Here is a 12,979-nt window from a genome sequence, read left to right as displayed (position 1 = left end):
GGCTCGTGCTGGCCGGACCCTGAGCGTTGGGGTCACGCTGGGGTGAGGGGGGGTCACGTGGCCGCGGCGGCTCCGCCCGCGGACCGGGCCCGGCTCCGTTCGCCGCCCCCGGCGCCCTCGGCGCGGGCAGAGCCGCCTTCGGGCCGCGGCCGGGAGCGGGGGGTGGGGAGGCGTCGCCGCCGCCGCCGCCGCCAGGCCGGTCCCGGTCCCGGTCCCGCCGCCCGGCCGGTGTCTGCGCTCGGTTCCCGGAGCGGCGGCTCCGCGTGTTCAGTGGGGCCGGTCAGCCGCGGTCCGGCTTCGTCCCTGTGTGTCACCGTGTGTGTGTGTGTGTGTGTCTCTGTCTGACCGTGTGTGTGTGTGTGTGTGTGACTGTGTGTGTGTGTGTCTCTGTCTGACCGTGTGTGTGTGTGTGTCTGTCTGACCGTGTGTGTGTGTGTGTCTGTCTGACCGTGTGTGTGTGTGTGTCTGTCTGACCGTGTGTGTGTGTGTGTCTGTCTGACCGTGTGTGTGTCTGTCTGACCGTGTGTGTGTGTGTCTGACCGTGTGTGTGTGTGTGTGTGTGTGTCTGACCGTGTGTGTGTGTGTCTGACCGTGTGTGTGTGTGTCTGACCGTGTCTGTCTGACCGTGACTGTGTGTGTGAAGTGAGCTGTAGCTCACGAAATAAATTGGTTCGTCTCTAAGGTGCCACAATTACTCCTTTTGTGTGTTTCAGAGGAACAGCCGTGTTAGTCTGTATTCGCAAAAAGAAAAGGAGTACTTGTGGCACCTTAGAGACTAACCAATTTATTTGAGCATGAGCTTTCGTGAGCTACAGCTGAAGTGAGCTGTAGCTCACGAAAGCTCATGCTCAAATAAATTGGTTAGTCTCTAAGGTGCCACAAGTACTCCTTTCCTTTTGTGTGTGTGTTCGTGTGTGACTGCCAGGGTAGAGACCTGCTTGTTCTCTTCCAAAGAAGGGGCCGGCAGGTGGGTGGGAATCAGGAGTGACCAGAGTGGGGAAAACAGGAGAAATCCTCGTAGCAACTCCTGCAGTCTGAGGTGAAACGAGTTGGCTGTTCTCAGTGCATTGCTGTTGTAGGGTGATCCGTACAGCCACCGTGCTGGCTGTGCATCAGCCTGGCGTAAGCAGAGTCCAGGGCTTTTATCCTGCCAGGGAAGTGGTCAGATGGATTCTAGCGTGGGTTGGCTAGCCAGCATGAATGAGGCTGAATCCTGTTTAAACTACATTTCCAATTCTAGGGAGGGAACTAATCAGGAACTATTTTAGCTGAAGCGGTGTTTAAATTGAGTTTAAACCCAGACTGTTTACCAAGGCACCGTGTAGTAGACAGGGCTCCAACTCTGTCCCATCCCTTGGGACAGGGAATTTCTGGTGTAGTGATCTAAAGAGGATCCGCTGAAGTGAGCTGTAGCTCACGAAAGCTCATGCTCAAATAAATTGGTTAGTCTCTAAGGTGCCACAAGTACTGCTTTTTTTCTTAAAGAGGAAGTAGTTTCTTTTCACCCACAAGAGGGCAGAGCGAGGGGAGGGTTGAAGGACTAGTTGGTGATGCCTTAGGCTGGTGGTAACACATGTTCCAGATGTGTTGGAGCGGAATGGGGAAGGCAATCCAATCTGTTTAGATTCCTGGTCAGTAACTGAACATACAAAATCACCAGTGAGGCAAATATAATCACATTAAACACATAGAATTGTTTCTCCGTGCTTGTTGGACAGGACCTGTGTTCGCATTCTGCATTTGTCCTACATCCAAAATATGATGCTGATGGGTGTTATGGAAACCTCTAAGGGAGATCAGTTGGTCTGTCTTGGCCGGCATGCTGAACTCATCTCCATGGTACTGGAGTGCACACAGCTGATGGTATCATTGGCACAGGTGATTTCCTGCCTTTGTGCCTGTGTTGGAGGAGAAGCAATCTGGGATTTGGGCCTGGGCAGGTTGATGAGAGGGAAACTGGCTTTCAGACGTGTCACTATTCACTATTCCAGATGAGCATGGGGAAGTTATGGGACTGTAACCCATTTACCCTGAACTTCCCCACAGTCTTCTACAGGTGTGAGCTTCCTGAACAGGAGGTACTCATCTATACAAGGGTCTGGTCCACTGTTACTCACCAGAGAATGACACTGTTAGCTATTTCTTCTGGCTTCTTGGCTTACATTCAGCTGGTACTGAATTCTGCAGGCAGAAAGATAACCTGGACTGAGTTCTTCTGCTGGCTTCTCTTTTGACAGCACATTGATCTCCTGATCTTGTTAACTGGCGTTAAGACTTCAGAGTGTTTCTCACAGTTACTTGAGTGATTGATTGATGGGTCTCCTGTGGTCCCGTAGGCTCTAGTAAAAATTGTGTGTGTGTGTGTTGGGGGGGCTCCTTGTTCACTTCACTCCCTACTTGGGGCTTTCTGTCTTCTGTGCTCCTAATCATGGAGGGGAATGCACTCAGACTGGTCCTGGTTGCAGTGTCCCTGTGAGAGCCCAACATTGCCCTTCTCATGGGGGCAGCAATCGGTTTACCGAAGAGCATGATGGGAGTAAGCCCTGGCCTTTTGCGTTGTAGTTGCTCTGCTACCTGAAGCTCTTTGGCTGGGGCAGTAGGCCCTGGTCTACACTAGGACTTTAGGTCGAATTTAGCAGCGTTAAATCGATGTAAACCTGCACCCATCCACACAATGAAGCCCTTTATTTCGACTTAAAGGGCTCTTAAAATTGATTTCCTTACTCCACCCCTGACAAGTGGATTAGCGCTTAAATCGACGTTGCCGGCTCGAATTTGGGGTACTGTGGACACAATTTGATGGTATTGGCCTCCAGGAGCTATCCCAGAGTGCTCCATTATGACCGCTCTGGACAGCACTCTCAACTCAGATGCACTGGCCAGGTAGACAGGAAAAGAACCGGGAACTTTTGAATCTCATTTCCTGTTTGGCCAGCGTGGCAAGCTGCAGGTGACCATGCAGAGCTCATCAGCACAGGTGACCATGATGGAGTCCCAGAATCGCAAAAGAGCTCCAGCATGGACTGAACGGGAGGTACGGGATCTGATCGCTGTTTGGGGAGAGGAATCTGTGCTATCAGAACTCCGTTCCAGTTTTTGAAATGCCAAAACCTTTGTCAAAATCTCCCAGGGCATGAAGGACAGAGGCCATAACAGGGACCCGAAGCAGTGCCGCGTGAAACTGAAGGAGCTGAGGCAAGCCTACCAGAAAACCAGAGAGGCGAACAGCCACTTTGGGTCAGAGCCCCAAACATGCCGCTTCTATGATGAGCTGCATGCCATTTTAGGGGGTTCAGCCACCACTACCCCAGCCGTGTTGTTTGACTCCTTCAATGGAGATGGAGGCAATACGGAAGCAGGTTTTGGGGACAAAGAAGATGAGGAGGAGGAGGAGGTTGTAGATAGCTCACAGCAAGCAAGCGGAGAAACCGGTTTTCCCGACAGCCAGGAACTGTTTCTCACCCTAGACCTGGAGCCAGTACCCCCCGAACCCACCCAAGGCTGCCTCCTGGACCCAGCAGGCGGAGAAGGGACCTCTGGTGAGTGTACCTTTTAAAATACTATACATGGTTTAAAAGCAAGCATGTGAAAGGATTACTTTGCCCTGGCATTTGCGGTTCTCCTAGATGTAGTCCTAAAGCCTTTGCAAAAGGTTTCTGGGGAGGGCAGCCTTATTGCGTCCTTCATGGTAGGACACTTTACCACTCCAGGCCAGTAACACGTACTCGGGAATCATTGTAGAACAAAGCATTGCAGTGTATGTTTGCTGGCATTCAAACAACATCCGTTCTTTATCTCTCTGTGTTATCCTCAGGAGAGTGAGATATAATTCATGGTCACCTGGTTGAAATAGAGTGCTTTTCTTCAGGGGACACTCAGAGGAGCCCATTCCTGCTGGGCTGTTTGCCTGTGGCTAAACAGAAATGTTCCCCGCTGTTAACCACAGGGAGGGGGGAAGGTTGAGGGGGTAGTCACGCGGTGGGAGGAGGCAAAATGCGACCTTGTAACGAAAGCACATGTGCTATGTATGTAATGTTAACAGCAAGGTTTACCCTGAAAGAGTGTAGCCACTGTTTTATAAAATGTGTCTTTTTAAATACCGCTGTCCCTTTTTTTTTCTCCACCAGCTGCATGTGTTTCAATGATCACAGGATCTTCTCCTTCCCAGAGGCTAGTGAAGCTTAAAAGAAAAAAAAACGCACTCGTGATGAAATGTTCTCCGAGCTCATGCTGTCCTCCCACACTGACAGAGCACAGACGAATGCGTGGAGGCAAATAATGTCAGAGTGCAGGAAAGCACAAAATGACCGAGAGGAGAGGTGGCGGGCTGAAGAGAGTAAGTGGCGGGCTGAAGACAGGGCTGAAGCTCAAATGTGGCGGCAGCGTGATGAGAGGAGGCAGGATTCAATGCTGAGGCTGCTGCAGGACCAAACCAGTATGCTCCAGTGTATGGTTGAGCTGCAGCAAAGGCAGCTGGAGCACAGACTGCCACTGCTGCCCCTCTGTAACCAACCGCCCTCCTCCCCAAGTTCCATAGCCTCCACACCCAGACGCCCAAGAACGCAGTGGGGGGGCCTCCGGCCAACCAGCCACTGTACCACAGAGGATTGCCCAAAAAAAAGAAGGCTGTCATTCAATAAATTTTAAAGTTGTAAACTTTTAAAGTGCTGTGCTTAAAGTGCTGTGTGGCATTTTCCTTCCCTCCTCCAACACCCCTCCTGGGCTACCTTGGTAGTCATCCCCCTATTTGTGTGATGAATGAATAAAGAATGCATGAATGTGAAGCAACAATGACTTTATTGCCTCTGCAAGCTGTGATTGAAGGGAGGAGGGGCGGGTGGTTAGCTTACAGGGAAGTAGAGTGAACCAAGGGGCGGGGGGTTTCATCAAGGAGAAACAAACAGAACTTTCACACCGTAGCCTGGCCAGTCATGAAACTGGTTTTCAAAGCTTCTCTGATGCGTACCGCGCCCTCCTGTGCTCTTCTAACCGCCCTGGTGTCTGGCTGCGCGTAACCAGCAGCCAGGCGATTTGCCTCAACCTCCCACCCCGCCATAAACGTCTCCCCCTTACTCTCACAGATATTGTGGAGCACACAGCAAGCAGTAATAACAGTGGGAATATTGGTTTCGCTGAGGTCTAAGCGAGTCAGTAAACTGCGCCAGCGCGCCTTTAAACGTCCAAATGCACATTCTACCACCATTCTGCACTTGCTCAGCCTGTAGTTGAACAGCTCCTGACTACTGTCCAGGCTGCCTGTGTACGGCTTCATGAGCCATGGCATTAAGGGGTAGGCTGGGTCCCCAAGGATACATATAGGCATTTCAACATCCCCAACAGTTATTTTCTGGTCTGGGAATAAAGTCCCTTCCTGCAGCTTTTGAAACAGACCAGAGTTCCTGAAGATGCGAGCATCATGCACCTTTCCCGGCCATCCCACGTTGATGTTGGTGAAACGTCCCTTGTGATCCACCAGAGCTTGCAGCACTATCGAAAAGTACCCCTTGCGGTTTATGTACTCGGCGGCTTGGTGCTCCGGTGCCAAGATAGGGATATGGGTTCCGTCTATAGCCCCACCACAGTTAGGGAATCCCATTGCAGCAAAGCCATCCACTATGACCTGCACATTTCCCAGGGTCACTACCCTTGATATCAGCAGATCTTTGATTGCGTGGGCTACTTGCATCACAGCAGCCCCCACAGTAGATTTGCCCACTCCAAATTGATTCCCAACTGACCGGTAGCTGTCTGGCGTTGCAAGCTTCCACAGGGCTATCGCCACTCGCTTCTCAACTGTGAGGGCTGCTCTCATCTTGGTATTCATGCGCCTCAGGGCAGGGGAAAGCAAGTCACAAAGTTCCATGAAAGTGCCCTTACACATGCGAAAGTTTCGCAGCCACTGGGAATCGTCCCAGACCTGCAACACTATGCGGTCCCACCAGTCTGTGCTTGTTTCCCGAGCCCAGAATCGGCGTTCCACAGCATGAACCTGCCCCATTAGCACCATGATGCATGCATTGGCAGGGCCCATGCTTTCAGAGAAATCTGTGTCCATGTCCTGATCACTCACGTGACCGCGCTGACGTCGCCTCCTCGCCCGGTATCGCTTTGCCAGGTTCTGGTGCTGCATATACTGCTGAATAATGCGTGTGGTGTTTAATGTGCTCCTAATTGCCAAAGTGAGCTGAGCGGCCTCCATGCTTGCCTTGGTATGGCGTCCGCACAGAAAAAAGGCGCGGAACGATTGTCTGCCGTTGCTCTGACGGAGGGAGGGGCGACTGACGACACGGCTTACAGGGTTGGCTTCAGGGAGCTAAAATCAACAAAGGGGGTGGCTTTACATCAAGGAGTATTTCAGGCAGGACTTCACGGAGGGTTCCAATAAGAAATGGTGCACCTAAGTTATCGTTCTTATTGGAACAAGGAGGTTAGCCTGGCCTCTGATTGATACATGGCTAGATTTACCTCGCTGCACCTTCTCTGTGAGTGACTGCAGTGTGACCTAGAGGAATGAGTCCCCTAGACAGGGGAGGAGGCAAATGAGTACAAAACAAATCTGGTCTATTTCTTGTTTTGACCCACTCCATCTATCTTTTACATCTTTGGCTGGCAGCAGATGGTGCAGAAGGACTGCATGCCATCCACATCTCATGGCTGCTCAGCAGAAGATGGTACAGTACGACTGCTAGCCATCCTCATCTCTTGCCTGCCTGGCAGAAGATGGTACAATACGACTACTAGCAATCCTCATCTCTTGCCTGCCTGGCAGAAGATGGTACAGTACGACTGCTAGCAGTCCGTATCGCCTGCCCGCTCACCATAAGACGGTTCAATAGGACTGACTGCAGGACTAAAGAGAATGACCTGGTCAAGTCACTCCAAATTTAATCCCTGCGCCCATGTCTGCCCAGGCGCTCCCAGCCAACGTGGCCAGGAGCACCTCGGACATGACGAGGCCAACTACCAGTCGTATTGCACCGTCTGCTGCCAGAAGGCAATGGGTTGCTGCTACTGTGCAGCAAAGCCGTACCACGTCTGCCAGCACCCAGGAGACATAGGGTGACGGTTACCTGAGCGGGCTCCATGCTTGCCGTGGTATGGCGTCTGCACAGGTAACTCAGGAAAAAAGGCGCGAAACGATTGTCTGCCCTTGCTTTCACGGAGGGAGGGAGGGAACGGGGGCCTGACGATATGTACCCAGAACCACCCGCAACAATGTTTTAGCCCCATCAGGCATTGGGATCTCAACCCAGAATTCCAATGGGCAGCGGAGACTGCGGGAACTGTGGGATAGCTACCCACAGTGCAACACTCCGGAAGTCGACTCTAGCCTCGGTACTGTGGAAGCGCTCCACCGAGTTAATGCACTTAGAGCATTTTCTGTGGGGACACACACACTCGAATATATAAAACCGATTTCTAAAAAACCGACTTCTATAAATTCGACCTTATTCCGTAGTGTAGACATACCCTAAAAGACTGTGAATCAGCCTGTGACTCCTGTGGATTGGAGTGGAAGCCAGCCTAGATGCCAAGTGCCCACCAGAGGGCAGAAGAGTAACTTCCACTGTACCATCAGCAAATTACATTTGCATCTCTTATCTGGTTTTTATTCAGGCTAATTAAATACATCACTGAAAGGTTTATGCCCCAATCAATCACTTTGGGATAGCTGAGCTGAAAGTCGTTTCTGGGCTGGAATGAGGCATGAGTGATTGCATCAGGCTCTGCACACTTCTCTGTGACTGTGGCAGGGAGAATCCCATTGCACTGAGAGCTCAGTCTTGCGGGAGGCCCCTGGTGAGCATGGATCTTGTCTGCCTTTCTTTTCTATAAAGCAACCCTCAGACCTGTGACATCACAATAATAATGCAGTGTGTCCTGCCTGTGGAGGCGGAAGCAGCCTCTCTGGTGTGGGATGTGAGGGGGGGGGGGGTCCCTTGACAGATGACTGCCCCTTACAATGAATGCTCTGTGCAATAGACTTACAATCTCACAGCTCCATCCTGACCATCCTCAAACCACAGTCTGTGCATAGAGCCTGGAGCACCCTTTGGCACCCTGCACAACATCCACTCGGTCTTCCTGCCACGGGGCAGGTGACAGCTTGGAGCTGGGGCCCTGGGGCTGGATTAGATTGGGTTGGAACTGGAGCACAAACTGCTTACTGGGCTGGGAACTGGGCATCAAATGATGCAAACTAACTTAGTTCCTCTTGCATGGCCCTCTGCCCAGCTGCTTTAAGGGGTCAGTTGGGGATTCCCTGGGTGGAGGGGATGTCCCAGGGCTGGAAGGGACATGGCAGGGGCAGGCTGTATTTTGGTACCCCATCGCTGGTGGAACAGGCCAGAGGGACTTATTCCTGCCCTTGCGATGTAGCCCACCCCATAGGCTTCTCTAAGTCACCTTTTGCTCCCCATATGCTTTGGCCTCTGGTGTGACTTAGAGACCCCTCACCCTCCACCAACCCAAAGGCCAGAGCTCTGCTGGACACGGGGGCCTGGCCCCCTTCTGAAATGTATGCTTGCAGGTAAACTAATGGCATTTCCAAGCCAGGCATAGTTCAGTCTCCTGTCCCTGCCTTTCCCCAGCTCTGCTAATGCACCTCACTGCTGATCTTCAATACCCCCTGCTGTTCCAGATCTGGGCCCCCAAAATGATTTGAGAGCTGGGAAACCTGCCTGAAAGTGAGAGACTTAAAGAGCTCAATTTGCTTAGTTTATCAAGAAGATCAAGGGAGAACTTGATCATGGTTGTAAGTTGTGACAAAGTGGGACTGTTCTTAATGGTTCCTCTGAATAGTGTGGGGGTGCCTCAGTTTCCCCTAGGCAGTTCTTAAGTATCTAGGTGGTGGGGTAAGGGTGTATGATCACTGCAGAGCCCTAGAGGGCAGGTGTGTGCAGGGGTCTGGACACAGAGAATGGCCGACACCCTGTTTCCTGGCAACTGATGGCCTGGGCCCTTCCCCCCTGCAAGGTGAGAGCTAAAGGGTTGGAGAACAAAGGAATCCGGTGACCTCCTGGCCCAGGAAAGGAAAAAAACCCGGGGGGGGGGGGGGGGGGGGCTGGAGGGAGTTTCAGTTTGAGGCTGGCTGGAGACATGGAGTGAAGTACAGCCATGATTGTCTGGCTCACTGCCCCCCAAAATGGACCCAGCTGAGGGGTCCTGTTCTCTGTACCTACAAGCTCTGTGTTAGACCATGTCCCTGTCGTCTAATAAACCTCTGTGTTACTGGCTGGCTGAGAGTCACGTCTGACTGAGGAGTTGGGGAGCAGGACCCTCTGGCTTCCCCAGGAGCCCGCCTGGGCGGACTTGCTGTGGGAAGCGCATGGAGGGGCAGAGGATGCTGAATGCTCCGAGGTCAGACCCAGGAAGGGGGAAGCTGTGTGTCCTGCAGACAGGCTGCTCCCAGAGAGGAGACTTCCCCAGAGTCCTGACTGGCTTCATGGGGAGCAGTTCCAGAGCATCGCCTGGGGACTCCGTGACATAAGTACTTCACAGAGCGAAGACTGGGTTAAAGAGCTCTTCGGTACATAGTGGGGAAAGGCAGAACAAGAACCAAGGGCTGGAAGTTAAAGCCTGGACAAATTCAAATGAGAAATAAGGTACATGTTTTACAGTGTGGTTGATTAACCATGGAACAAACTCCCAAAGGAAGTGGTGGGTTCTCCATCTCTTGATGTCTTCAGATCCAAACTGGAGCCAATGGCAGATGCTTTAGTCAAACACAAGTTACTGGTTCAGTACAGGAGTAATGAGGTTCTCTGGCCTGTGGGATACAGCAGGTCAGATGAGACAATCTGATGGTCCCATCTGGCCTTCAACTCTGTGAATCTAGGCTTTGCTGATGTGCCCCAGCTGTTCCTGCCTTTGGGTCTTCAGTGAGCAGAGGCTGATAGCTGTGCTGACTAGCGAGGTGGCTTTAGAAATGGAGAGGCTGAAACTACCCACAGTATTCTTGTCAGCAAGTATTCTTGTCAGCAAGTTAAGGAAGTATGGGCTGGATGAATGCACTACAAGGTGGGTAGAAAGCTGGCTAGATTGTCGGGCTCAACGGGTAGTGATCAATGGCTCCATGTCTAGTTGGCAGCCGGTATCAAGTGGAGTGCCCCAAGGGTCGGTCCTGGGGCCGGTTTTGTTCAATATCTTCATAAATGATCTGGAGGATGGTGTGGATTGCACTCTCAGCAAATTTGCGGATGATACTAAACTGGGAGGAGTGGTAGATACGCTGGAGGGGAGGGATAGGATACAGAAGGACCTAGACAAATTGGAGGATTGGGCCAAAAGAAATCTGATGAGGTTCAATAAGGATAAGTGCAGGGTCCTGCACTTAGGACGGAAGAACCCAATGCACAGCTACAGACTAGGGACCGAATGGCTAGGCAGCAGTTCTGCGGAAAAGGACCTAGGGGTGACAGTGGACGAGAAGCTGGATATGAGTCAGCAGTGTGCCCTTGTTGCCAAGAAGGCCAATGGCATTTTGGGATGTATAAGTAGGGGCATAGCGAGCAGATCGAGGGACGTGATCGTTCCCCTCTATTCGACATTGGTGAGGCCTCATCTGGAGTACTGTGTCCAGTTTTGGGCCCCACACTTCAAGAAGGATGTGGATAAATTGGAGAGAGTCCAGCGAAGGGCAACAAAAATGATTAGGGGTCTGGAACACATGAGTTATGAGGAGAGGCTGAGGGAGCTGGGATTGTTTAGCCTGCAGAAGAGAAGAATGAGGGGGGATTTGATAGCTGTTTTCAACTACCTGAAAGGGGGTTCCAAAGAGGATGGCTCTAGACTGTTCTCAATGGTATCAGATGACAGAACGAGGAGTAATGGTCTCAAGCTGCAGTGGGGGAGGTTTAGATTGGATATTAGGAAAAACTTTTTCACTATGAGGGTGGTGAAACACTGGAATGCGTTACCTAGGGAGGTGGTAGAATCTCCTTCCTTAGAGGTTTTTAAGGTCAGGCTTGACAAAGCCCTGGCTGGGATGATTTAACTGGGAATTGGTCCTGCTTTGAGCAGGGGGTTGGACTAGATGACCTTCTGGGGTCCCTTCCAACCCTTATATTCTATGATTCTATGATTCTATGATTCTACCCCAGTAGCATCCCCGTGGTGTAGTCTGGCTCTGACTCAGTCTCCAAATAGCGCTGAGTGCGGTGTGGTTCCTCTAACACTCTGAGCTGTGTGAGTTGTCACTGGGCTGCTCACTAGGCTGTGACTGTCGTTACCAGTGATGTTTGTTCCTCCTATTTAAAACAACAGAAAAAACCTGATTAAGGAGATGGAGACATGAATTAATGCCCTGGAGCTACATAAACAAGGCTCGTATTTATATTCCACCTGTTGCATCAGCACATTTTGTGAAATGTTGAGCAAAACAACCATTGCTGCAGGAAATGGGTTTTTCCTCACACCACATTGCTTCACTCAGCTGCTTCAGCACTCGGCCCCTTCCCAGCAGTCCAGACCACCTCCCGGAAGGGCATGCCAGGACTGCTTCCCAGGGATTGTTCCTATACTGCTCTGTGACCAAGCAGGGGCCCTCTTATCTTGGGCACTATTTCTCTGTGCCCTTTGCTGTGAATCGTGCCCAAGGGCTGAATAGGGCCATCTCCTAGAGCTTTTGAGAGATTGTGCCCACATTATGTAATTCCACTCATCTGGGATTTGTGCACACAGGGCTGGTGCAAAGACAGGGAATGCCATAGCTGCACCTGAGGGCACAGTGCCCCTCTTCCCCAGCCAGTGAGGCTGTGGCATAGGATGGCCAGGTGCTGTGTTGAAGGAGTTCCCCGCCTGAGGAGGAGGGCGTAGGAGCTCAGGGTGGAGAACTGCCCGGCAGGACCTACGGAGCAGCGCTATGGGCTGTAACTGTGAATGTATTTGTGGAGGAAATATTCATCCAAAGAGATGCTCAAGGAGCCCCAAAATGTGACTCCAGGGCCTTAACTACTGACGCTGAAGAAGACAGCACCCAGGGACCAAGGAAGTGAGTGAGGGCCCTCGGTGCGTGTGCTTTGGCCGGCCTGCCTACACTTAACCTTGCCCCTGTGTTTCGACATCCGCCATGCTGCAGCGTGGCATGGGAATGGCTGTCACTGCACACGTGGGTGCCAGGCTGTGTGTAAGCCTCCTGCCTGGGAGACTGGCTGGTCGGGTCACTCTCGCTGGGCCCTGAATCCAAGGCCCTATCAGGCTGCACTCAGGGTTAAAAGTGCTAACAGCAGCATGGCCTGGCCCCTCTCCACATGGGGAACTGCTCTTCTGGCTGTTTTTTCCCCTCGACTTTGTTCTTGTGGCTTCCTTGCCAGGACCTGAGACCTCAGAGCCACTGCTCCAGCCCACCGGATTTCAGCCCCTCCTGGGGCTGCTGATTCATCAGCATTGGTTAGCTTAGGAAAGGGGGGAAATCAGCAGATTACTGAAAAATAAGTGAAAACAACAAGGTGAGTGAGAGCAGGGCAGTGGGCTGCGGGCCCCAGGGGAGCGAGCCCCGTGTGGTGCCCAAGTTGCTCCCCTGGGACCAGCAGGAGCTGTGCTGGCTGCTGGCTCCACACCTGTGACAACAGGGCACAGTGATTTGCAGTCCTGCTCAAGACCGAGTCTTTCGGTTGTTCCGAAGTCCTGGGCAGGAATCTGGAGGGGATCTCCCCAGAAGGTTGCATACACTGCAGCAAGCCGATCCACTCACTAGGTAGGCCTCGTCTACACTAGGATTTAAGGTGGGATGTTGGTGCTGCTGCAGATTTTAACCACCAGAGAATGTGCTTAAGGCAAGGTGCCTTGTCTATTCTAGACTTTTTAACCATGTTAGCTCCATATCTGGTGTGGAGATGCCCAGTTCTGACCTCTTCCCCCCGCCCTTGCCCTCCGAGGGGCATGTGACTGTTCTCTGCCCAGCTTTCGAATCTCTAGGCCCCTGCAAATTGGCCTTGCTGGCATTCCCAGAATCTGCACCGTGTGGTGTCTACTCTGC

General features: G+C 52.0%; 1 non-coding gene across 1 annotated transcript; it reads left to right on the top strand.

Annotated features, from left to right (window-relative positions):
• The first annotated feature begins 822 nt into the window (after positions 1-822).
• Positions 823-4,664, top strand: LOC125622311 (uncharacterized). The gene is made up of 2 exons (XR_012664653.1): positions 823-3,539; positions 4,128-4,664. It is a non-coding gene; the product is annotated as an uncharacterized LOC125622311 (transcript).
• Positions 4,665-12,979: the final 8,315 nt, after the last annotated feature.

Source organism: Caretta caretta, chromosome 13, assembly GCF_965140235.1.
Source record: "Caretta caretta isolate rCarCar2 chromosome 13, rCarCar1.hap1, whole genome shotgun sequence".
Lineage (NCBI taxonomy): Eukaryota > Metazoa > Chordata > Testudines > Cheloniidae > Caretta > Caretta caretta.
The sequence above is the reverse complement of the archived record's forward strand: the minus strand, read 5'-3'. Positions and strand labels throughout refer to the sequence as shown.